Raw genomic sequence first — 23,513 nt, 5'->3', positions numbered from 1 at the left:
AAAAGGGAACACTTACAATAAAGTCTCTCTGCACTTTAACGTAATAGAATTTGATCATTATTACTCTTATTGCTCTGTTTAAAGATTTCTCTTCTAGTGTGAGGTTTTCTATGGGATTAAGACCTCCCATCACCCCAGCCACACACTACCAGGATGTACACCAGCTGTGGCCGCCTCCCTCCAGGATCTTGCAGACTTCTCCACTGACCTCTTCCTCCTCGTCCCTCTGTTCTCATTGTTCTTATTTTGTTGTCTTTCTTCTGCTTAAACATCAGTGATGTTACTCTTCACTTTGAGACATTATTCAGTAGTCACTATCCACTATCACAAGAGCATATATATTATAAGAATAACATCAGCATTAATTCACGAGTCATTAAACTCAAATTTGAATTTTAAGGTTAGATTTAACATCAGAAGAAGGAAGAAATTTATTTATAAAAGACGATTCAACCCAAAAACCTTCACAAAGAGGTCAAAACGTTTACGTCAACATTAAAACAGAAGTAAAGTTGGTTCAACAGGACCCACAAGGGAAGAAATATCTAAACTGGACATCAATGCCGGAGCTCACTGAGTTTTCATTTTCATGGACAGAGTAAAATGTTGTCTTGCTATTTCTCTATTATTGTCTCTACTTTTTTCTAGTTGTTTTATTTTTCATTCCAATGCCTTCTAAGTTAAGTGTAAGTTTGCAAAAAAAAAACAGGTGTGTCTTTGACATCTGTTTTCTTCCATCTCTTCACAGCTTCAGATCACACCAGGAGTGTTTCATAAGCATTCTGTCACGGTTCGCTGAGGACTCACGCAGCACTCTGGAGCTTGTGATGATAACAGTGGGATTTTTTACATGTTTCACCAGGTGTATGTACAGACAGTGGGTTTAGAAGTGGGATTTTACTTAAAAAGGGGGTAATAATTCACAGCCTGGCGCAAACGTGAGGTGCTGTCTAACAGCTTGATGTTTGTTATATTTTAGCTATTATTGTCACATGAAAGTAAAACTTAATGGGATAAATTAGGGTTTATGTTGTCTTTTAAAAAAGACGAAACTGGGGTGAACTGTCATGTATTTAATATATATTCTTAGTGCTTATTTGCTGATTATATTGTTTTATGTATAAGAGAGGCCCAACTCTGAGTACAGTGTGTGCCAAAAAGTACTGACAGGAAACTGCATGCTTTTGCAGAGAAAATAGGAGCTGCAGCCAGAAAGTGAAACTAAGCAGAGTGTTTGATCAAAACTTAAAGTGTGTGGGACGTCTAGAGCAGCTGTCCCCGGTACCGGTCCGTGAGTCGTTTGGTACCGGGCCGCGAGAGTTGAGGCTCAGGTGTGAAATGTATAGTTTTCAGGGTTTTTATCGGTTTTCAGTGTTATTTTGTTATCGTTTTTATCGTTTACTCGGTTTTCCTGGGTCTTTTCACGTGTGTTATGAATAAATTTTCTTTTTTTTGGTACCGGTACTAGTTTTATTTTGTTGTATTTATCCGCGACACCTTAAAGGCTGGTCCATGAAAATATTGTCGGGCATAAACCGGTCCGTGGCGCAAAAAAAGTTGGAGACCGCTGGTCTAGAGGAAGAATATAAATGACCAAGCTTGCTGTTTTTGCTTCAGACTTCAGCGTTGCTGGGTGTGCTGAGTCTCCATATTCCGGAATATGTAAAATTAACAATCATTTTTTGAGTTTGACCACTTTGAGCCTTGAGTCTTTCTTTGCCGTGAAGAATACAAAGAACTGGATTTAATAGCAGGAAACACTGCTGTATACAGTGGTGACAGGAGTATGGGCTCCAGTGGATCCAAGGTGGGGAGGACAAGGGGAAAATACTCGCTCTTCTTCGATCACTCACTGCTCGCTGCCAGCCACTCTCCAATCACTCACAACAAGGAATCCTCTCAGGGAACACAGGGATGGTATGTATGCAGAACATGCACGCTAACAAAGGCACAGAAGGAACAAGTGCTATATACTTTGAGAGACAAGCTACACTGACCCGAGTCACACAACGATCCTGTAATGAATACCTGCCATCCCTCAGGTTAAATGCTGACAGTGCAAATGAGGCTCAGGTGTTTACTCTTCACAGGTGCGTGGGCCGAGGGCTTGAACCCGCAATGAGTCCTGCCCCTGCTGATCCACTGGGCTGTGACATTCAGCCTGCATGAGGTCTTTTATTTTGAAAACTCGCTCCACGGTGAGGAGAAAAGTTTCTGGATGCTTCTGAAACGTGTCATTGTCTTGACTGGGTCTCTGTTATTATGGTTTTTAAAATTTCATATTTTACTTTGAAGGGGGCCTTTTTCAGAAATTCACATTGTGATTGCACATTTTGCTTTGTTGTTTTGTTTCACCTGAGGCTGATTCTTCCCACCTCCGTGTCTCGTGGAGTCTGCAAATAAGGCCTGCAGTCAAATAGTCACAAAACATACTTTCTACTTCTTCTTTCTAATCACCTGTAGACCCAAAGGACCCAACGCGACTCCGATTCTCGCGTTTTCCTTTTGTTTTATTCACAGTGTTCTGTTTTGTTTTTCATGGTTAATTCTGCACTTCAGCACTTTGCAGAGCACAATGGTCCACGCGCTGCACATGGCTCTCTGCTCCAGCAGCTCTCTGCTCCAGCAGCTCTCTCTCTCCTCTCCAGCCCGGCTGATACTGAAATGGGAAGACATGATTAGATGATGCTGTGAAAACCAGCCTTCCCTGGCACCACAAGCTGAACCCGCTGCTCTACCCATCCCCTGCAGCCGAGCCACATCACCACATTAATCACACTCTAGATCTTGTTTTAACATATGGCATAGAAACTGAACATTTAACAGTGTTTCCTGAAAACCCTCTCCTGTCTCATCATTTCCTGATAACATTTACATTTACAATAATTGATTACGCAGCAGTGGAGAGTGGACGTTATCAAAGTAGATGTCTTTCTGAAAGTGCTGTAACTAAGTTTAAGAATATAATCCACCCACTGTTATCATCGTCAATGCCCTGTACCAACACAGAGCAGAGCAGCTATCTGAACGCTGCTCCAACAGAGGTCGATTATCTTGTTAATAATTTTACCTCCTCACTACGTACGACTCTGGATACTGTAGCTCCTGTGAAAACTAAGGCCTCAAATCGGAAGTACCTGACTCCGTGGTATAATTCTCAAACACGTAGCCTAAAGCAGTGTGATGGCAAAATTCTAGTTTTTTTTTCACACTAAGATTTAGGTGGTTAGATACATACGTACATAGCCTTTTTATTTCTTAGGTAAAGGACGTATGGGTCAATATGAACTGGTGTAGCCTGCTTAACTATGTTATCTGCTGACTGTATGAAAATTCCCAGGGAGGCCGCGGGCTGTTGCTGGGAAAGCACGTATTGTAACTGAGAGGATACAGTGAGTTGTGCTTGAGGGTATAAAAGAGGAGCTGAGACATCCCAAGGGGAGTGCTCTCCTCACTTTATAACTGTGACGTTTGATGTCTGTTTCAATTTCTGCCTGCAGTAATTAAAAAGCTTGACCACACCGTGCTGCAGACTTTATGAACAGCAGATAACTCATAAGCTGGAGAGGACATGGCATATCAGAAATTTAGTATGTCATCATTTAGCCTGGAGAAATAGTTTGCTGCTTTATAAATTAATTAACTGAATAAAATTTCATGAATTTAATAAAATTATGAAAACAAATTACTCATCTAACCCCATGTCACAGATAACACACACCAATTAGTTAACCTGCAGGAATGTCTTAAAGACAAAGACCTGGATGGCCGCTAACTTTCTGCTTCTTAATTCAGATAAAACTGAGGTTTTTGTACTCGGCCCTGAAAATCTTAGAAATATGGTATCTAACCAGATTCTTACTCTGGATGGCATTACCTTGGCCTCCAGTAACACTGTGAGGAACCTTGGAGTCATTTTTGACCAAGACATGTCCTTCAATACACATATTAAACAAATATGTAAGACTGCTTTCTTCCATTTGTGCAAAATCTCTAAAATTTGAAATATCCTGTCTCAGAGTGACGCTGAAAAGTCCATGCATTTAGAGAGCTCCAGTTACTCACTGGTAAAACTTCCAGCAGCAGGTCCACGTTCCAACAACAGGAACATTTCAACAGCTACAACATTCTCTGTATCTTGAGTGTCACTCAAATGTTGGCTTTTTGTATTTTTTAAGCTTCAGGGCTTAAAAGGATCAGGGAGTTGTCAGTAAGGTCGTATGTAAAGGAGAGGGTGAGGTTTACTCCGACATCATCGTAGTGCAAAGACAAGTGGAAGCAGACAAAAACAACAAGCACGCATGCTACAAACTTTACCCGAGTCATTTAGACAGCCGTTAGCACATGATTCTCCTTATGGGGACCTGATATGTTTAATATGCTGCTGAGAATATAGCCCAGAAGAAGCGTATAGTATAGCTTTTATTTTGGAAAGAGACATTTCTCTGTAATAAACTCTCTTTTCCAAAGATGAGTGATTCCTCAATCAGATAGATTTATTCTTTTATTACTTTGTTTTGTGCTTCAGGGCTTAAAAGGTTCAGGGCATTGTCAGTAAGGTCGTATGTAAAGGAGAGGGTGAGGTTTGCTATAGAAAATCTATCTGAGCTCAGGTAGTTAGGTAATGAGGTCTTCTTTATGTATAGTTATAAATGTATTTCACCCATACATCAGCAGCTATTGCACTTCTCCTATTAAAATCATCCAAGAAGAATATTTCCTGTTTATGAAAGAGATGAATCCTAATAAAAAGGCCCGGTTACCTTTGCATAAAAATCAATGGTAGAATTTTCCTTCATGAGCTACTTTTCACTTTCATACTTTGAGTCAATTTCACAGTCTGTACATTTTTACTTTTGCTCCAGTAAATAAGTTGCTCCAATTCATCAGCCTTCGCTAGGTTATTTTTTTAAAACACAATATCTGCATTCATACTTAAATGAAGAGTGTCTGGACGTCTGGCACCTCTTCAGACACCACACCTGGAAGAGTCATAGTTTCTAAATTCTAAGGCTTTTTGTCAACTTTTCGCCAATTAAGTATTAAGTTAGCCTTAAGGACCTTGGTGGATGTAAGTCAAATTTTAACACACTATTAGCATGACCCCACTTTACACCCCTGCAAAGTTATATCATGCAGCTCAGATACAGTGGGGCAAAAAAGTATTTAGTCAGCCACCGATTGTGCAAGTTCCCCCACTTAAAATGATGACAGAGGTCAGTAATTTGCACCAGAGGTACACTTCAACTGTGAGAGACAGAATGTGAAAAAAAAATCCATGAATTCACATGGTAGGATTTGTAAAGAATTTATTCGTAAATCAGGGTGGAAAATAAGTATTTGGTCAATAACAAAAATACAACTCAATACTTTGTAACATAACCTTTGTTGGCAATAACAGAGGTCAAACGTTTACTATAGGTCTTTACCAGGTTTGCACACACAGTAGCTGGTATTTTGGCCCATTCCTCCATGCAGATCTTCTCAAGAGCAGTGATGTTTTGGGGCTGTCGCCGAGCAACACGGACTTTCAACTCCCGCCACAGATTTTCTATGGGGTTGAGGTCTGGAGACTGGCTAGGCCACTCCAGGACTTTCAAATGCTTCTTACGGAGCCACTCCTTTGTTGCCCGGGCGGTGTGTTTTGGATCATTGTCATGTTGGAAGACCCAGTCTCGTTTCATCTTCAAAGTTCTCACTGATGGAAGGAGGTTTTGGCTCAAAATCTCACGATACTTGGCCCCATTCATTCTGTCCTTAACACGGATCAGTCGTCCTGTCCCCTTGGCAGAAAAACAGCCCCATAGCATGATGTTTCTACCCCCATGCTTCACAGTAGGTATGGTGTTCTTGGGATGCAACTCAGTATTCTTCTTCCTCCAAACACGACGAGTTGAGTTTATACCAAAAAGTTCTACTTTGGTTTCATCTGACCACATGACATTCTCCCAATCCTCTGCTGTATCATCCATGTGCTCTCTGGCAAACTTCAGACGGGCCTGGACATGCACTGGCTTCAGCAGCGGAACACGTCTGGCACTGCGGGATTTGATTCCCTGCCGTTTTAGTGTGTTACTGATGGTGACCTTTGTTACTTTGGTCCCAGCTCTCTGCAGGTCATTCACCAGGTCCCCCCGTGTGGTTCTGGGATCTTTGCTCACCGTTCTCATGATCATTTTGACCCCACGGGATGAGATCTTGCGTGGAGCCCCAGATCGAGGGAGATTATCAGTGGTCTTGTATGTCTTCCATTTTCTGATGATTGCTCCCACAGTTGATTTTTTCACACCAAGCTGCTTGCCTATTGTAGATTCACTCTTCCCAGTCTGGTGCAGGTCTACAATTCTTTTCCTGGTGTCCTTCGAAAGCTCTTTGGTCTTGGTCTTGGCCATGGCGGAGTTTGGAGTCTGACTGGTTGAGGCTGTGGACAGGTGTCTTTTATACAGATGATGAGGTCAAACAGGTGCCATTCATACAGGTAACGAGTGGGGGACAGAAAAGCTTCTTACAGAAGACGTTACAGGTCTGTGAGAGCCAGGGATTTTCCTTGTTTGAGGTGACCAAATACTTATTTTCCACCCTGATTTACGAATAAATTCTTTACAAATCCTACCATGTGAATTCATGGATTTTTTTTTCACATTCTGTCTCTCACAGTTGAAGTGTACCTCTGGTGCAAATTACTGACCTCTGTCATCATTTTAAGTGGGGGAACTTGCACAATCGGTGGCTGACTAAATACTTTTTTGCCCCACTGTATGTCCTCCTCTGAGACTAATATATCTGAGGTTTGTAGCTTACATACAAAGTATTTTATTGTTGGATCTTCTTAAGGTTAAGTTTTTAATGCTTAAATAGTTTTAAACAGTTCACAGTTGTTGAACAGAAAGGTTTTGAGTCTGTGGTTTTTCTCATTTGCTGATAAACATGCTGCCCACATTAGCAAAGGCACAACAATCAAGTCAAGTCAGCTTTATTTGTACAGCACGTTTAAAAGATATCAAGTGTCAACCAAAGTGCTGAACAGAGGGACAATGTAGTCTAAGTGGGTGAGAGATTTAAGAGTTTTGCTCTCAGGTTACAAAGAAAAAAACTGGTCCAGGTCATCAAAAACCCATCTATGTTTACATATGGTGATATTGTTGGTTATCATTCATCAGGGACCGGAAAGAGAACTCTGAAAATGAATTTCTTTTGGTTTAAAAGTCATAAAAGATGTACGCTGTACAAGCATATGACCCTGAAAAATAAAGTTCAAAGAAAGCACCAAATTACCATGACATACATTTCCATGACAAATGTATGCAAATGTCTGACTACAACTGTAATACCTCTTCTATTAACGTGTGTTAATTATACACTTTCACATTTATATATTTTATAAGTGAATGCATTATATTCACATGTAAAATCTGGTCATCCCCAACTGGTCATGTCAGATAGCCTATGTGTTTATACATCACTCTACATTTAATCAGTGGTTAATCAGGACAAGCACTCGATCCCTGGCTGCTCCAGTCTACATGCTAAAATATTCTTGGGTAAGATTCTGAACCTCGAGTTGATCTGATGCGTTCCTGCTGGAACTCCTTCAGTGAACTTCTGAAAATGTAGTTTTAAATACTTTATATAATATTTCTTATTTTAGATAAGTGACCTACAGTAGTGGCTGAACTCATGTTTTTAATTTCATTACATGAATGTTGTCTTTTTTTAAAAATTGAAACAACATGGATTATTTCTGTGACCGGCAGCTGAAACTCAACACTGATTGGACAACATGTGTTGGAATTTAAAACTTAATTTTACATTTTAAATGCAGACGAAAAAGAGGAGTATAAAGTACTTCATGCACTAAGATGTAGGAAAACAACACGACAGCTTCGACAGTTAGGCTGCTGCCATTTGGCATCACCTAGTTCTTTATTTAGCCTGTCAAGATTCAGAGAGCCACTCCTTAAAATGTAGACAGTTTGTTAGTCAAGTTGTTTGACTTGGAGGTTTAAGTCTTCTCACCCTGTGATACTTATCCTGTCTTTTAAAAGACTCCTCTTTGTGAGCACTTCTCATTAACCTACAGTACAGACAGGTACACCCTGACTCACCTTTTTGTGATTACATTGTACTTCAGCATTTACTGTTTTTTTTTTTCACCTTTATGGTGGTTTAGTAATTCCCTTCAGATGTGGCAAGAGCCCTTTTGTGAATTTACATCTTCTCGGTGGCGCCACAGATGTTGTCAGGTACACTCATCATGTGTCACGGAGTGTGGGTTCGATTGGTTCTACATTGTTCGGTTTATTATTATTTCTCATTGCTTCCTGTTTTATGTATTTATGTTTGTAGTTCTGAGTTACTTCCTCGATTTAGTTCCCGATCCTGTCAAGTCTGCCTCCGCTCTGTTTATCACTTATCACTCGCCCTCCATTGTGTGTTTTGTGTTTAGCTTTGCTTCCTTCCATCTAAAGGACTATTTTCACAGCATTTGTTTTATTTGTTTGTTAAGACACTCAACACTTTCTGTGAATCTTTCAAGCATAAAAAACTGAAAAACGCCAACTAGATGATTTATGCAAGCATGTTTCCACCTCCATGCTTTACTGTGAGGATGGTGTTATTTGGTGTTATAGAGAGAGAGAGAGAGAGAGAGAGTTATGGCGTCTAGGCGCGGCCAGACCACAACGTAAAGGGTGATCCATCCCCGTCCAACCCCAAGCAGCACTTCACACAATTAATACTTTGTGACAGTGATTTATTTACAATGAGTGAATTTAAACAAAGGAAGGGAGCGAATTATAACTTCGGGGTGAACCCAAGGCCAAAACAACAAACAAAAGGTAACCTATCTCAGGAGTAAATACAACTTACCTAGTCAAAAGAACTAAACCAAAATACAATTACTTTCCTCCCTACCTAACAAAAACAGGAGAAAACTAATCAAACAAAAAGGCGGCCCACCCCTACATGCTCCTACATTAAACCAACATAGTGAAACACACGGTCTGCCGGTTGGGTTGGGCCGAGGACGAATGACCTGGCAATCCCTGGCGGTGTCTTCTTATGCGCTGCCTCCCGGTCGTTAGCCAATAGGTACGATCCATCCACCCTGAATGCACCAATCATGGAGGAGCACCTGCACACTCAAATTTACATATTATAATTACGACAACAGTCGGAAATATATATATATATATATATATATATATATATATATATATATATATATATATATATACAGTGTTGGGAAGGTTACTTTTAAAATGTATTCCATTACAGATTACAGATTACATGCCCCAAAATGTATTCTGTAACGTATTCCGTTACGTTACTCAATGAGAGTAACGTATTCTGAATACTTTGGATTACTTAATATATTATCATGCTGTTTACAACTACATGAATGTACTATTGCTGTGATTTATTACTGTTACTGAAGGTCCGCGGCTCCGAACCGTAGTAAAGGGACCTCTGGCTAATACAGTGGGTTCTGTGTCGGCTCGTAGCCGAAAACTAGCTTTACTTTGTTGTCTGGTTCAACTTTGCTAGCAGAGACAGAGAGAGGCGTTGAAAGGCTGCTCCAACAGAACTTATTGTTTTTGGAGGAAAACACGAACATGGTGTACAGTCGAGTCTTAATAGCTTACTTACAGCTGGGCTCGTCAGGCTCTCTTCTTGGCTGCAGTGGTTATTATTATATTTACATGCTTCCAGCTCCCGTTTCTGCTCGATGACAGCTCGTACTTTTCCTTTTTCTCCCTCCCTCGCTCACAGACACATAACGGGTATGACAGTCCATTCTCCCTGCAGCACGGACTACACTGCCTATGATGCTACATTCTTTAGAGCTATACCTGTAGCATTCTGCCTGTTAGCTTAGCACAACAACAACAAAAAGGCCTCTCTCACCCAGGAAACACGCAGAGAGAGAGCGTCACCCTGTAACCATGGCAACCGTAACGCTGCCGCCTGGAACAGCAGAACGTAGCTGTCAAACAAAACCCAAACAGTCCTGACCCGCCACAATATGAAACAGGAAAGTACCGCCGTGTAATCCATTTATTTCAACAAAGTAACTGTATTCTAAATACCACCTTTTTAAACGGTAACTGTAACGGAATACAGTTACTCATATTTTGTATTTTAAATACGTAACGGCGGTACATGTATTCCGTTACTCCCCAACACTGTATATATATATATATATATATATATATATATATATATATATATATATATATATATATATATATATATATAAATATATATATATATATATATATATATATATATATATATATATATATATATATATATATATATATATTTAGTTATATTTAGTTATATTTATATTTATTTATATATATTTAGTTCACAGATTAACTTTGTCTAAGGTTTATTTCTGGGATTTCACACAACCCAGGATTCAAATCATGAATACATAATGGGCTTGGATTTACAACATTATGAACCCCTTTCCACGGGTTGTGTGTGAGACATTAAATCATCAAAATATAAAATATAAATTTTAAATTGTTATCGATCCCTTTACCTCTAGTCCTAAAGTGTATATTTATTTTCTTACTCTTCTTATATACATTGTTTGTTTAATTGCACTGCTGTAACTGGAGGCTCGTCGTCTCGTCTCTCTATATGCTGGACTGTATGTAGCAGAGATGACAATAAAGTTTACTTTGACTTCAGCAGCGAGCAGGCTCACCGAGGGCTCTCGCGCTCACTTTTCGCATATAGAATTTCCATAAAACATAGGTGCAAATTATAAGTCTGTATCATAATGTCTGGTGTTTTCGTGTTTGTTGTTTTGTTTTATTTTGCGAGTTGGTTATTAGATGCTGCTCCAGCCAGCCAGAGAATCCCCCGTCGCCCCGCCCTCTCCTCTCTGTGCCGCAAGCAGCAGGCACACCTCGCAAACGGAGGGCCCCCTTACTCCCTTACGCCTATGCCATTCCCAATATGCGCTGGCTGATGTCGGGGCAGCATGAGCATGAGCGATTTTTTATTTTTTTTTGGCCGATACCCGTGATGCCGCCCCCACCATGATGCCGCCCCGGTCAACCGCCCGTATCAAAAACCGCTACTGCACACCTGTGTGTTCATGGCCCTATTGGCCATTAGAGGAACTGCAGCTTTAGAGGTACGTTCACTAGTTTCCCGCGTGCTCACTCAGGTATTGTCCCTGGCGTGGATTTGTTTGATGTCCTTTGGAGCAAAAGCGATGCACTAGCAGAGGAGATCATCCACTCGTACTCCTTCCTCAGAGAGCTGCGGTCTGGTCATGTGACAGAGCAGTGCTACTCCAGCTTCATGCAGCAGGAGGCGCTGTATTTGACCCGAGTGAGAAGCACTCTGGAGGTATGAGGTCACCATGTTTATCCCAGAATCAGCGGCTGTGAATGTTTTAAATTCTTACAACCTTTTTCCAGACCAGCTCTTTTCATAGACTTTTCAAGGTTCAAGGTTCTTTATTTGTCTCACATGCATAGTTATACAAGTATAACACACAGTGAAATGTAACCTGACACGCTCCTTGACATACAATGGGGTAGGGGAAGAACATTATATATATATAGTATATACATTGGGTGAATGTGCAGTAGTAGCAGCAAGCAGGTGAATTCTGTACATTAATAAGCATAGACATCTGACTATTTTACAGGATAGACAATATAAACATATTTAAAATTAAAATAATTTGAAATGTACATTGTGCCTGGTTTAGAGTGTCTGGAAGAGAGTCCTGTCTCAGTCAATTATAGAGGATGTGAGAGGGCGGGTGTGTGTGTGTTTAGGGCCCGGATGGCTTGGGGATAGAAGCTCCTCTTGAGTTTCTCTGTCCTTGCCCGGATGATGCAGAACCTTCTACCAGATTGCAGAAGTTGGAACAGTTTGTTGCCAGGATGGGATGCTCTAGTCCGGCATCTCCTGGTGTAGGTGTCCTGAAGTGGGGGGAGAGCAATCCTGCAGCAGCGTTCTGCTGTACGGATCACTCTCTGGAGAGCTTTTTAGTCCTTCACACAGCTGTTCCCAAACCACGATGTCATGACTTTTCTTGCAGGTCCTGATTCGTAATCTAGAGGAGACTGACGACATTAGGCCACTGCTGCTGGACACACTTAAACGCTATAGCAGCACAAACCAGGTCAAACCATTTTCCTGCAGCAGTCAAAAGAAAAACACACCACTAAAACAAAACAGATCATGCAAAATGAATTATATTAATTGTGATTCACATTGTCCTGTCCTTCAGAGCCTCCTGGCTTCACCTCCCCCACAGTGGCTCCATTATCCTCTCCAACTGTACCACTCTGTGGTTTTGGAGGAGTCGGTTTATTGGTTAGTGGCTCTGTCGGCCTGGCCCTGTCTACGTTACTTCCTGGCTCAAGAACTGCTTGAATAGCCACTGATTTCCAGGTCTATGATTAACAGCTTCTACCAGGAGTGGAGCAAAGACAGTCTGCATGAGGTCACCTGGATAAACAGGTAGATCACAACTGTTTGATGGGCGACGTTTGGACACGCGGTGTCGTGCAGAATGCCTACGCCCTTTCTCAGCATTCCTCTTTTCTAGTTTTTCCAGTGTTTCACAGTATCTGTCAGCATTTATTGTGGTCCCAACAGACAGAAAGTCAAACAACAATACCCCCTTTGGTCCCAAAACACAGTTGCGCATTGCGCGAGCGGCTATGGCAGGGGTATTGTAAAACTGCAACAGCGTCTACAAAAATGCATCGACCGAAATGGCGATTATGTAGAAAAATAAATAAGTCATCCAGCTTTAAAATTATGTAATAAATGTTTTTGTGTATTTCTTAAACAATAAGAGACCTTACTTTTGGGATTGCCCTCATATTTACACATACTGTACAAACATCATGGACGAGTAAATGAATAGAATTAGAGGGACAAAGGGTCCCACAAAGATACAGAAAAATGTAAAACAACCAAAAAAGTCACTAAATTGTCAAAATGTGTCATAATGAGACAGTAAATTATCAACAAAATAAATTAAGATCGCAAACAACCAAAAAGAAAAAATGGACACAAAGCAACAAAAAACAACTGCAGACACTGTAACAGTTGCTATTGTAATGTAGTGTATCACCACATGGTGGCGCCTCCTGTCTCATGACTGGTGTGTCACCCCCTTTTTTTGTTCTTCTTCGCACTCCTCCTGAAATGGATGCTCCCGTGTGTACGCGGACTAGTGTGCTCTTTAGTAATGTGTGGTAGAGGTAGCACTTTTATTTTTGATATTGTAAATAAATGAGTACTTTTTGGAAAGTCAGAAGCTGTTGCTCATTCGCTATCCACCTGCACACCTCCGCGGCTGGCTTCATCTCCACCGCACGTTACAACTGGCGCCCGAACTTTTTCCCCTTGGACTTCAGACGATTTTTGTATCCCGCCGAGGATTCTTCTCTTCTAGCACGTGAACTGTCTCGGAAATCCCCCCACTTTTGCGGACGCTCGGACGTTTTCCCCAGCCATGGCCGCAGCCTCAGCTCAGGTGGGACCCGACTAATTTCTGGATACCGCGGTGTGCCGCTGCTCCGCTTGGGAGAAAGAAAAAGAAGGAGCTGACTCCCCGCGATTTCAACGATATTTGCAGGCGTGGGAGACCACCGACCCATCGCTTGACACGCTCGCCTACCGAGGGAGAGTACTCCGTGGGTAACTGTACGGTCCGTCGGACCGCCAACTCAGTGCTGTTGGACCGTTACGACATCGGCGGCGCTAAAGCTAAGGCTAATGCGGCAGTGACTTTGACTCAGTGTTTATTCAGAGGGACGTGTTGTTTTGTGTAAAGCATTGAAGCATCAGAGTGTGCATGGACGCTCTCGGTCTGAGTGATATATGCGCTTAGGTACTGTGTGTGAACGCTCTTTTCACTTCGCCATAACTTTTGTGGGAGCAAGTTGTTTCCACACTTTTAAAATGGCGCCCCACGCAGACACGAGGAGTGAGGAGGATGGCTGCGACCCGGATGCTGAGGCGCCTGGCCTGACAAGGTACATCATCCCTCACTCTACACCTCTTTGCCTCAACCTTGAAGTTGTAAACTTGGAAGGGGAGGTCGAGAAGCCACGAGTTTGCTTACAGGCTTCGCTGGAGCTGCAGAAGAGCCTGCTGAAGTGTCTGGATCATGGAGCTACGGGAGAGCCGGGAGAGCGGCCATCTCCCCAACGAACCCCGCCGGTTCCCCGTAATGACCGCTGGTTGGACGGGTACCAGGTGGACTAACCGTTATCATATGGACGAACTTGAGGTTGACTGAGGGTTGGTTTCATGCAAGATGTATGTGATGTAATTATTCTGTTCGTAAGGGATGATTACTTGTTCTGTTCCACTAAACCCTCGTCACCACAGCCCGTGGGAGGCTTTTGGTTTGGTTTTCTGTTGTACTGATTTAAGCAACGGGATGTGTTGTATTTTTGACTGTTTTTCGCTTGTCTAGGACAACCTCAAGAGGATGAGTAGCCAGTAACACTGACTGTTCTGTATTGTTTGCTTGAATCACTAATTTTGTTTATTGATTGTGTTGATTGTATTGACTGTACCGATGCTGTATAACAATTCCTCCACAGCCTGCTTACTACCTAAAGTAGCTATGTATAGTGAAAGGGGGTAGCGGGAGGAGGGTTACCTGTGTACGGCTGAGGACAGCCTTTTTCTCACCAGGCTTGATCTGAAGTGAAATGTTTTGGTTAAACCTCTTTGATGCTGTCTTGTTGCATTGCTATTTTGAGTCATGATATGTAGATGTTTCTGTTTGCTCTACTTAATCCAGTTTTATGGCTCTTTATTGCGTTAAGGTTCATTCTTGGCGTTTACTTTTAAAAAAAAGAAAAAAAAAGTGAAAAACTAAGAAAACTGATTTTCCACTGTACATATTCGTCTTTTCTTCACCAATTTCATTTTTAAATGGTCTTTTGCCCTGTGTGTGTGCACCAATCTTAGCTGTAACCTCTATGTATAGGGTACTGTTAGGTGTGGTGTGTGCTTTTTCAGCTGTGTACGGCTGAGGACAGCCTTTTTCTCACCAGGGGGGACTATGTAACAGTTGCTATTGTAATGTAGTGTATCACCACATGGTGGCGCCTCCTGTCTCATGACTGGTGTGTCACCCCCTTTTTTGTTCTTCTTCGCACTCCTCCTGAAATGGATGCTCCCGTGTGTACGCGGACTAGTGTGCTCTTTAGTAATGTGTGGTAGAGGTAGCACTTTTATTTTTGATATTGTAAATAAATGAGTACTTTTTGGAAAGTCAGAAGCTGTTGCTCATTCGCTATCCACCTGCACACCTCCGCGGCTGGCTTCATCTCCACCGCACGTTACAACACAGAGATGAAGCAACCAAAAACTGATGATGGAGGCAACGATAGTGAGACACAAATGATCAGAAGGACATTAAACAACAACCAACATAAGACAGAAAACCACCGAAAAGAAAAATCAAACACAAAAAAGAAACAAAAGAGGCTCAAAATAGCCAAATACAACCTATAATAACCAATAAATATCTATGAAATTCCTAAGACATATAAAAGAGGTGGAAAATCAGAAGAAGTAATCACAAAGCAACTAAACTGATCATAAGACCTAAATGTTGATATCTTTAATACAATGTGCTGAAATCATATTGTATTATCATTATTAAAATGGGGATTGTGTTATCTTCACCCATCTTTGGCTTCTATAAGCTGTAAAAACTTGAGCTTTTACGATATATTTGTGAAGTTATAGCATCATCATAGAGCATCATAGTGAAAAATAAAGTGTGTTGCACAGCTCTCTCTATGCCGTTTCATGTGTGACATTACTCGACGTGGTTTCTTGAAATTAGTTTTTTCGAGGTCAGGTTTTACCTTCGGCTCTAACAATGAAGGTCAAGACTAAGTTATTACTAATCTCAAGGACTAGTACTGTCACGGTTCTGGGTCGGTTCGACCCAGCCTGCTGAGTTTATTATGTTTTGGTTTATTCTTGAATGATCGTTTTGTTACCTTTGTGATTTGTTGATTATTATTAGAATTCTATGTTTCTGTTTATTCATGTTTAAGGGTTTGTTCTTCGGTTGTGTCTCACGTTTAGTATAGTTCAGGTTCCATGTGTTATATTCTGTCTGTCTGTCAGTGTCGAGTCTGCGTCTTTGTATTTTCTTGTTTCCTGTTTTATTGTGAAGGTCTGCGTCTCATGTGAGTGTGTTCAGTTTTACCTCCCTTGTCTCGTCTCGTTAATTACTCCCAGCTGTGTCCCCCACCTGTGTGTAATCTCTGTTTCTCTGAGTGTATTTAAGTCGTGTCTTCTGTTGTAGTAGCTGCTGGTCCATCTGTGTATCCACCATGATTCATCTGTGTGTTCGCCCTGCTGTCCGTCGTCATTTACCTCTGCTCATCATCCTTCATGTTCAGGTCCTGGTTTGTGTTCAGTAGTTTAGTAGTTCTCAGTTTAAATAGTCTTCAGTCCCGTTTGCTGTTTCTCCATTTGCATTTTGTGTTCAATAAACCACCTCACCTTCACGAGTGCCTGCGACTGGATCCTCCTTTAATATTTCCACACGACTCACTCTACTTGCCGTGACAAGTACATGGTTGTGAAGCAGGTCATATAAGGCTTTTACTAATTTTCATATTTGGTGTGACCTTGATTGATTTTGAACTGATTTAAATTGAAGTTAAAATGCCTCAAGCTGTTATTGGTGTCTGCCATCCAGCGTTGGTCCAGTTACTTAAAAAAAAGTAATTAGTTCCTGAGTGCTTATTACTTCTCCAAGAAAGTAATCCCATTACTTTATTGATTACTTATTTTCAAAGGGAATTAGTTACTTACTTACTTTTTTAAAACATGATACACAACCTGAATAGGTAATAAAGCAATAGATCTTTAAGCTCAGTTCTATTTTTTCTGCATAATCCGTCATACAAAAGGTAATGAAATGAAAAAGTTTCCTTTTAAAACTTGTTTTAATCTCTTAACTTTATGCACATTGCACAAATATTAAGTTATATGCAAGATTCTCTGACTGGAAGAAAATCTTTATCATTTAAACCAATTCTCTGCATATTCCAGCAAATAAAATAACTTTTGTGTTTACACTCACTCTTTCAAACAGATGAGAGTAAAACACAGCAAAAAATAAAGTCAAAGATTCAGCGGCACTATATTCTGTCACTCTTAAATCTACTGTCACATGTTTAGCAGGAGGTGGATGTTTGCCCGGTGCCGCAGAGGTCCTGTCAGTGGGAGGATCTGTGTGAATTTCACATGCCCGTGGCAGCGTGCTCAGTGCTTGCTCAGATTTGAAGTTTAATTTTTCTCTGTGAAAAGAAGTTTTCTTCCCACGCAGAGTGTACAGCGGATGCTAATGTTTTTGACACTTTTTATGGAATCAAACTCAAAGTAATATCAGTACTTCCACGCTTTAAACGCTGCACGCTCATACTCTCTCCATATTATCCATTGTTGATCTGCGCACAGCTGTTGCCACGGACGTCGCACGCTCATACGTAATTGTCATAAGACTCTCACAAACACAATCACGGTTCAGTAACGCAGTAATGCAGAGTTCTTACAAGAAATTAACAGTAATCTAATTACTTTTTTGCAATACTCATCCCTTACTTTACTGGTTGCTTGAAAAAAGTAATCAGATTATCTGTCACTGCCCACCTCTGCTACCATCACACAAAATTTGGACATGATGTCTTGAAAACTGTGGACACTAGACAGACAAACAGAGCTGATTATATCCCTCGTCCTTTTGAAGGGTGAACAATGATGCAGAAAGGAACCACAGTGAGATCCTAATTGTCCCAATTTTCCTTTTTCTTAGTGTACCATCTCTGCTTATCAACCTTTGAGCTTTTGTGTTTTGCTTTTCTCCTTGTGATGACAACAAACAGCCTTTTTTACTCCCTCTTTCTCTCTCTCTGTGACACAGGTACAAAAAGGTGATAAAGGAGAATCAGGATCATATGGATGTATTTAAAGCCATCAATATCTTCAGAGAGCACCTGATGGCCCAGAAGGCTTTCTACAAGGCTCTGTAAGAACATATCAGTGCGCGTCTCTTTGTTTTCTGTTGCCTGGAGTTTTTAATGTGTGCGTCTCTGCTGCAGGGTCTGTTCATGTGAAGAAGGCAAACAATGAAGAAGTAAAGCAAGGTGGGTCAGCTTTACTGTAGAGTCGGCAAACTGTCAAATGAATTACCTTGATTGTTCTTGTTTGGTTTCAAAACTCAGCTCAGTCTTTCTGTTTTCAGCAGTTTTATGGACAAGTGCATGTTTTTTTTGCCTGCAGACAGACGTCACTGCTGGGATGAAGGAAACAACTTTAACTCTCTTCAATCAAGAAAGCTTGATTAAAAAATTGCTGCGTTCTGAGAAGCTTGGAAAGAAAAGCAACTGGACTTCTTTGTTTCACGTTTCATCTCTGAGGTGAAACATCTTCAAGAACCTCAAAGAGGTCCAGTCAGTATTCTTTTCAAGCTCCTTGGATTACCATGACCTGGATAACTGAGAACCTACACAGGCAATAACTACATTGTCAATTCTATTCTATTGAATTGCACAGAATCAGAACAACAGTCCCCTCGAGTCACTTTATTTCGTAAGGCAGACTATCTCACAGAGGTGTGCATCTGTTTACAGTCTGGGTCCTTTTTCAGTATTTATCCTCTTTTTGCATTCTGACACATTCAGTGGTGGTTTGTTGTTTTTTTTCTTTGAACTCTTCTCTATCCTCTTTTCTGAAATTCATGAAAAAGGGAACAAAATGTTCAGAAAGAGATATAAAATTACAGATTTGGTATTATCCTACTAACAGACAGTCCTGGTAGACATTGTCAAACCCAGTACCCTATCTCACAAATTTAAAGAACGTGATCTGGGAAAAAATTCTTCAAAATGTTATGTGTTGTTTCTCCCCCTTTGAACCAAATCTTCTGTTTTTTAATATACCTTGCCCAGGTTGTTTTTGATAATTAGCAAACAGATTATGTATTAGGTTTGAGATATGAAACATTTAATAAAAACACTGTAAAATGTTTAAGTTAAAACACAGTAATTTAGAAGGAAAAAATGTGAAGCATGAGAAAAGATAAAATCTGTTATAAAATCTGTTATGGGTTAAAGCATGTAAACCTATTCTAACAGAAACCCTAAATAAATAAAATAAAGATAAAACCCTCAAATTCTGAATTTGTGCAAAGCATTGTGTTGCCATTTTAATCCAAAGGGAGAAAAACCATTGAAACTCTGTATTTATGTGTGTTTATGTTTAAAGAACCCTGCATAGTAATAACAGACCATTTCAAACGGCTGTCTTTGTCTCCCCCTGCAGGCTCAAATAGGACATTGCACCATTTTAAAGACCTGTGCAAAGTAATTGAGTACTACTATTAGTACTACACTTATCCAACTTTACTACTACCTTACATTATTACCAATGCTACTATTTAGGAATACCTTCATTGCTTTCATTTCTAATACTGCTACTGCTTCTACTCTACATTTGCAAAAATGTTTGAGCAAACACAGACAAAAGAGGACACGAAAGAAACAACTTTGAATCTCTTCAAGAGTATTCAAGACTGTTGAATTTGATGCATATTTTTAGTTTGAACTGCAACCTATGAATTAAATAATTTTATTTTTTCTGATATGTGTATGCCAAAATTTCCACTTGACTCAAAATTTGGAGTTCGGTATCTCGAATTTTCCACTTAACTATAACTAAACAATAACTAAAGTTGAAAATAAGTTGAAAGTTTATCATAATAACATTGCATTTTGAGATAACTTTCAACCTAACTCTGCTTGATGTTTTTAATATATTCACAATGTTGTTGTTTTTTTTGTTTTGTTTTTATCATCGATGGGATCAGGTCCTGGCCTAACATTTTTTATTTAGGGTTATAGAATTTGAAACATCGAGCAGGTGTTACAGAACACCAGAGGATTATCGCCGTTCTCTACTGTAGGGAAATACTCGATGGCTAATTAGCATTCTGCGTTAAAGATTTTGTTGGCAATAACATAGTGTGATTTAGAATACAATTATTTGGCAATAGCTACTTGCAGCGCTGGCTGTTAAAGCGGTTTAAAAATGGACAAACCCTGGATATTTGCGTGAAATTGCTTAATATTAAACACAGAAGTCAGGGTTTTTCTATTGGATGACAGGCTTACGTTAACAGACAAGCTAGCATTACCTAACATTGAATAGAAAAAACACAATTTAGGGTTAGATTACCTAAATTAAACTATCCTTTTTGCTAATGTTGATCATACTTTCCACTGATGGACATATTCCAGTTAGGGCAGATGAGCTTCATTAGATGAAGCTGTTGTTCTTCAAGCTAATCATTACAATTTAGATGTGGTTGAGGCAGCATACTGGTAATGGCCTTTATTGATTTCTACATCTACTTCACTTCATGCAATACTAACATTAAACCATCGTGCTGTCATAGCAAAGATTAAAAAAGAACATTGTGAATACGTTATTATTAATAACATAAGATAACTTTGACCTACCGCAAGATGGTGACGTGAGCTGTCGCAGTGGCCCGCGCGCTGCACAATTTAGCAGCTTTCTTTTTTATTTTGAGTATTTTTATTTCACTTCTCCACTGATTAGCAAGAGCACATGTGCAGTACAGTAAAACTGAACAGCTCATGGTTCTAGACCACACAAACCTGCACACTTTCGACAACAATGTCTGGGACTCAATCCCCCCTGATATCCGAAGGAATACGGACTCCAACTTCACCATACAACCGCTGAAGTGGCACAGGCGACGGAGGCATAGGAAACAGAAGATGGGGAAGAGAGCGGGGCTAAGAGCTAAGCTAAGTGCTAACCCACACAGACCTGCTATTCCAAGTCTCTTCCTCATCAACTCACGGTCACTAAACAACAAGATGGATGAGCTATGACTGCGGACCGCCTCACGTTGTTTGGATTACTGTGCTATGATCACAGCAGAGACTTGGCTGGACTCTTTTACCCCAGACACTGCAATTGAGCTAGCGAGCCCCACTACATTCTGACCGGACAGGAGAGTGTAACAACACCAAAGACTGGTAAAGTGTTCCTGAACCAGAAGCCATGGCTCAACAGCGAGGTGCGAGCTCTACTAAGAGCATGGGACAGTGCCTTCAAATCAGTAGACCAACAAGTCTACAAAGAGGCACGCCAATCTCTGCTTAAAGGGCATAACAGAAGCCAAGTGCAAATACAAACAGTGCATGGAGGAACACTTTAACACAAACAACTTCAGAAACATGTGGCAGGGGATCAAGACACTTACTGGCTACAAAGACAGTCACATACAAACAAACTCCACGGACATCACCTTACCTGACACCCTAAACCACTTCTTCGCCCGCTTTGACCAACAAAACAGGGACACCATCACCCATCCTGCTGTTTCAGAGAGGGACAACGCCCCCATCCAGCTGGAGCAGCATCAGCTCAGAGCCACACCGCAGAGTCAACGCGAGGAAGGCAGCTGGTCCAGACAGTGTGGCAGGAAAAGTGCTTAAAGCAGGTGCAGACCAACCAGCAGAGGTTTTCACCACCATCTTCAACCTCTCACTGTTAGTCTGTAGTACCATCCTGCTTTAAGTCAACTACCATCGTTCCAGTGCCCAAGAAGAGCTGCTTGAATGACTACCGTCCAGTTGCTTTAACATCCGTAATTGCTAAATGTATTGAGAAACTCATCATGTTGCACATCAAAGCTGTCATCCCTGCAAACCTCGATCCATACTAATTTGCAAACAAGGCAAACAGGTCGACAGAGGACGCCATGATAACAGCTCTTCACACAACCCTCACACATCTGGACAGTAGTAACACTTATGTGAGAATGCTGTTTTTTGACTTCAGCTCTGCCTTCAATAGAGTTCAACCCCACAAACTGGTTAATAAAGTAAGCTACTTAGGACTCAGCAGCTCACTGTGTACCTGGATATTGGACTTCCGGAGCGATAGACCCCAGAACATCAGGATGGGAGAGCACACCTCCTCCACCCTCATTCTGAACGTAGGTGTCCCACAGGGGTGTATCCTCCATCCCTTAATATACTCTTCACCCATGACTGTTCTTCAATTCACACCAGTAACACCATTATAAAATTTGCAGGCGACACCACCATCATAGGACTGATTGACAAGAACAATGAATCAGCCTACAGAGACGAGGTTCAGCATCCGAAACAATGGTGTGACAACAACAACCTGCATCTGAACACAGCCAAGACCAAGGAGATGGTAATCGACTTCAGAAGAACAAAGCGATCAGTGCACTCCGCCCGAGGAAGTACAGGGTGGGCCATTTATATGGATACACCGTAATAAAATGGGAATGGTTGGTGATATTAAAGTCCTGTTTGTGGCACATTAGTATATGTGAGGGGGCAAACTCCTCAAGATGGGTGGTGACCATGGTGGCTATTTAGAAGTCGGCCATTTTGGATACAACTTTTGTTTTTTCAATAGGAAGAGGGCCATGTGACACATCAAACTTATTGGTAATGTCACAAGAAAAACAATGGTGTGCTTGGTTTCAATGTAACTTTATTCTTTCATGGGTTATTTACAAGTTTCTAACCACTTATAAAAATGTGTTCAGTGTGCTGCCCATTGTGTTGGATTGTCAATGCAACCCTCTTCTCCCACTCCTCACACACTGATAGCAACACCGCAGGAGAAATGCCAGCACAGGCATCCAGTATCCGTAGTTTCAGGTGCTGCACAGGTGGTATCTTCACACCATAGACAATTGCCATCAGATGACCTCAAAGATAAAAGTCTAAGGGGGTCAGATCGGGAAACCTTGGGGACCATTCAACTGGCCCACGATGACCAATCCACTTTCCAGGAAACTGTTCATCTAGGAATGCTCGGACCTGGCACCATAATGTGGTGGTGCACCATCTTACTGGAAAAACTCAGGGAACGTGCCAGCTTCAGTGCATAAAGAGGGAAACACATCATCATGTAGCAATTGCAAATATCCAGTGGCCTTGAGGTTTCTATTGATGAAGAATGGACCCACTATCGTTGTATCCCATAAACCACACCAAACCATCACTTTTGTTGGTCCAACAGTCTTGGAGGGATCCATCCAATGTGGGTTAGTGTCGGACCAATAGCGGTGGTTTTGTTTGTTAACTTCACCATTCACATAAAAGTTTGCCTCATCACTGAACAAAATCTTCTGCGTGAACTGAGCGTCCTGTTCCAATTTTTGTTTTGCCCATTCTGCAAATTCTGTCCGCTGATCTGGGTCGTCCTCGTTGAGATGCTGCAGTAGCTGGAGTTTGTAAGGGTGCCATTTGTGTGTAGCTAATATCCGCCGAAGGGATGTTCGACTAATGCCACTCTCCAGTGACATGCGGCGAGTGCTACGCTGTGGGCTCCTGCTGAATGAAGCTAGGACAGCCACTGATGTTTCTTCATTAGTGACAGTTTTCTTGCATCCACAT

At 41.1% G+C, this 23,513-nt stretch overlaps 1 pseudogene; it reads left to right on the top strand.

Moving 5' to 3' along the window:
- Positions 1 to 11,057: 11,057 nt before the first annotated feature.
- On the top strand, positions 11,058 to 18,068 carry LOC148103814 (uncharacterized; annotated as a pseudogene).
- Positions 18,069 to 23,513: the final 5,445 nt, after the last annotated feature.

Source organism: Neolamprologus brichardi, chromosome 3, assembly GCF_056152115.1.
Source record: "Neolamprologus brichardi isolate AB-2024 chromosome 3, ASM5615211v1, whole genome shotgun sequence".
NCBI classification, from domain to species: domain Eukaryota; kingdom Metazoa; phylum Chordata; class Actinopteri; order Cichliformes; family Cichlidae; genus Neolamprologus; species Neolamprologus brichardi.
This window is presented reverse-complemented; position numbering and strand designations above follow the sequence as displayed.